The sequence below is a fragment of the Alligator sinensis genome, unplaced genomic scaffold (genome assembly GCF_000455745.1).
Source record: "Alligator sinensis unplaced genomic scaffold, ASM45574v1 scaffold1295_1, whole genome shotgun sequence".
Lineage (NCBI taxonomy): Eukaryota > Metazoa > Chordata > Crocodylia > Alligatoridae > Alligator > Alligator sinensis.
This window is the reverse complement of record NW_005841880.1, coordinates 1,211,066-1,215,012: the sequence shown is the minus strand read 5'-3', so window position 1 is coordinate 1,215,012 and position 3,947 is coordinate 1,211,066. Positions and strand designations below refer to the sequence as shown.

The 3,947-nt window shown below is 50.7% G+C and overlaps 1 protein-coding gene across 1 annotated transcript in view; it reads right to left on the bottom strand.

Annotated features, from left to right (window-relative positions):
- The window catches only part of SBNO2 (strawberry notch homolog 2), an 89,345-nt gene extending 85,692 nt beyond the window's left edge, over window positions 1-3,653 (bottom strand). The window contains exon 1 of the mRNA XM_025196416.1: window positions 3,583-3,653. The gene's annotated coding sequence lies outside the window, so the exon portion shown is untranslated. The remainder of the gene's footprint in view (window positions 1-3,582) is intronic.
- Window positions 3,654-3,947: the final 294 nt, after the last annotated feature.

Sequence of the window (3,947 nt, the reverse complement as noted above, 5' to 3'; positions counted from 1 at the left end):
GGCTCCCGGGGGGCCCCGCACTCAACAGCCCTCCTGGCGGCCGCTCCGCCTCACTTCCGGGTTCAGCGCCGCCATCTTGGTTGTGGTACACACGAACTTCCGGTGATCGGCCCCGGATGCCGGAACTGGGGGGGAGGGTAGGAACACGAGGGGAGCTGGGGAGAGTGGAGCAAGGGCAAGGGGGCGGGCTGCACTGGAGTTAGGGAGAGTGGGGCAGGCTGCACTGTGGCTGGGAAGAATGGGGTAAGGGGGGGGCAGACTGCACTGAGGTTAGGGAGAGTGGGGAGTAGAGGCCTTGGAGAGGCCTAGGCAAAAAAGCTGGTGAGGGTTTGGAGTGAGGTGAGAGAGGAGGTGGAGAGGAGGATGGTAGGGAAGGACATGTGGATGGGGCTGTGAGGAAGTGGGGGAGAAGGCAGCAGTGCTGCAAAGTCCACCCACTCCCCACGTTAGTAGCCTTCCCTTCCACACAGGCTCAGCTGTGGCATCTGGGGCCAGAAAGCTGGTGGGGTTTCCCCAAGGAAACAGGCCTGATGAGGGAAAGCCTGCCTCCCTCCAGGGCTATGCAGTGAGCCTGGGTCACCGCTCCTGGGCTCTATTGCTCTCCCTGCCACTGGGGGCAAATCCTTGTCTGTGCCTCAGTTTTCCCACCTGCAAAATAGTAACAATAGTTCTGTGCCTCCTTTAGCAGCAGGAAACTACTTGGTGAGCTTGGCCCTGACTCCAACGGGAGGCCCTGGATCAGCACTCAGTTTGCTGCCCTTCCAGGCAGGCGTGATGCTTTCATTCTGTTTTACAGTAAATTAGCAGAAAAGCTGAATCACAGAACTAATGCAACGCAACACTGCTGAAAATTAATGCAGCTGCTTTTCTTTTTTTTCTCCTCTTTAAAATGTCTTTCCTGTCCTTTGTGCTGGATCTTTGCCATTTGAACTCTCCGGGCATTGAAAAACAAAAGCCCAGATGAGATGATATAAAAGTTGCATTCCAGATGGATCTCACTTTCTGCTGGCTGCTCCAGTCCAATATCAACAACACAGACAGCCCCATTTTGCTTTGTTTCCAGAGCTGGAAACAGCCAGCAGTCCAGAACCACCCTGTACTACTTGGTCTCTAAAATATCAGTGTCCAGCTGAATAGAAGAAAGGCTGGGATCATGAATAAAACAGGAGGGCTCTCTGGCAGTGTAAAATAAGAAGCACTGTGAGTAAGCGTTGTGGGCTCAGTTGGGTATTACGTTTACTTGCCATTATGGTAGAATGAAAAGGCTTTCTTGCCCAGTAGAGCCAACGTGTGCTAGTTGCCATGTTCATGCTCTGTATTACGTGGAAACTCTTTCTTTCTCCTCGGCTCACAGCCTATTGTTTCTTAATGTTTGCTGGCCCGGGACACTGCATACCACCAGTGATGGGGTGGGAGGTCACAGGGACGCAGAGCAAGTCTGGGGTACATGTGTACTGACTCCATGCCACACTCAAGGCTTCTGCCAGGATGCAAGTCCCACCCACCCACTTTTGCTCCAAATGAAACAACATTGAGGCGGTTCTAGCAACAGCTATGTGGCTGCTGTGGTGAGATTGACAGCAGCAGGCACCCCCCCCAAATCTTGCCACCTCTATTCAGTTTGAAGCATGTAGAACAGGGGTGGCTGGGGCTTATTTTTGGCAGCAGGTCAGAGCAGCGCACAGCTGGTATAGGCACACTGAGACTAGATTGGGAGCCTGGCATAAGACAAGCAGAGCTTGAAGGGACCTTGAAGAGTCATCTAGTCCAATCTCCTGTCTGAGGCAGGATCATCCCTATCCAAATAATCCCATACAAACCATAATCTAAACTCTACATAAGACTACCGTCAAGCCTGACAAACCAGACCTAACACCCTAACCTGCCACAGGTAAACCATGGCAGCTAATGTCCTGCTTCTGTAAAATGTTGAGCCTGTTCTCCATATTCCCACTCTGCCCAATACAGAGCAGATACGAGTCTCTTATGGACTCACCTACAGAAACCTGGTTCTTTAGCTCAAGTTGTAACACCTCTTGCCCTCAGCTCCAGAGATCCCTGGTGTGCTGGCTGAGATGGTGGCCAACACCACTTAACAAAGGAAGCTGCTCGCTTGAAGGAAATGCCACTGAATGTTCTGATTACAATAAAACCCCAATGCAGGGAGCTGCAATGGGGCCCAGCTCAAACCCAGGGTCACTGAATTTGGGATCCCTAAGACTCGTCATGTTTGGTGAGATGATAGGGATTAGCGAGAGGCCTCGGCCCATACATTAGCCAGCTGGGTCACCATGGAGGCCCATAACCAGGTTCAAGGACTCTGCAAGACTCCCTAATAGTCCTAGTGACATTCTCAATCCTTGCACACAGGAAATGCCAAAAAAAAGCTGGAGAGAACCTAAACCCACTCAGGATGAGAGAGGATCCCAGCGGGAATGTTCTCTTGGCTGTTCCCTTTTCTCATCACAGAGAACAGCCAACAAGCGCCAGCCAAGACCTACTTCAGCCCCATCAAAGAAATTAACTTCAAAGGAGATAAAGAGAACAAAAGGATTTATTATAGCAGGCCTTGAGGAAGCCTGTCTGCCTCCCACTCAGCACCCAGCCCTGGTCCCAGGCATGTGTTTAATTAGGCGAACACAGTATCTGTGTGGGCAACTTCCTCATCAGCTGTTGCCATTCAGCATCTTTGAGGGCTCTGCACCCTAATTCTGTGAGGCTGGATTTTGTTCAAAGTGAGCAACAACAAAAGATAATTGAACCTTCTCTGCTTCCTTGCCTCTCCCAGCCCCAGTTGGCTGTTGCCTCTACCATGCAGCCTCTGTGTGAACCCCAAGACCACCCTCTTGGGACCCTATTACAATCGCTGTCCTGCTGACCTAGAAGCCCAAATGGGATCCCATCAGCTCTGCTTCCTCACTCACTGCATGTACTGCTCAACCACACACACAGCCCTCTCTCCTGTTGCAAAGACAGCATAAGCCCTGCCTGGCTCCTTCCCTCTGCCAACCTAGGGAGTAAGAAATGGGGTATTTCCCCTACTCACTGGTTCATAGGATCGGAAGGGACCTCAATGAATCATCGAGCCTGCCCCTCTGCCTGCGGCAGGAAAAAGTGCTAGGGTCATGTGAGCAAAATAATTGCAGCAAGGCAATTCTTAATGCCCAGTGCAGTTGCCAGCCAAGTCCGGAAACCAGTCTTCTCCCCACAGCACGCAGTATCCAGCTAGTTTCACACTGTCACCAACAGCTTCCCCCACCCTATCCCACTGCAGCCCTTCACACTGGGGAGGGGACAGCTACTATGATTCTTCCTACCCTCCCCTTTTGACCAGACACATGCAACTCAATCCCCAGAGGAAAAAGGGTTGTGACACTAACCCATTAGCATTCAAACTGGACCTGGGAAAGAAAACAAGAAGTGAAACAGCTCAAGGACTAAGCATGATGATGCAAAACAGTACCAGCACCCCTTCCCTGCTTCTGTCCCCACCCCACAGTGGGAGTTTAGAAATCTGGCAAGTCTGACAACAAGACAAGCCCCCTTTGAGATCACAGTGGAGAAAAGACCCCATTTCCTTACCTCTCTGGAACTCCACTTCGGATGATTCCCTTCTTTCACCTCAAACTCCAGTCCTCCGAAGTGCAATAAACAATCCAGCCTGGTGGCTTTCACTTTCTGTTTCTGTCTCAACATTTTGTCACTCTCCAGACAGTTTCACTTTCTGCTATTCAGACCCTGGCCCAGAGATTGCCACTGTTAACACTGCAGGTGAATTCTTATTTCTCCTGACCTGTTTAATTTCTGGGTGCAATTTCATAAGAACCAGATAATACAGATAAAGCAGATGTATTTTATCAACACTTTTCCTTCCGAAACCAAACGGGGAGGGGGTTGGCTTGATCATATCGCTTGAATACATTGTTCTATTCTGAAGCCAGTGCTGT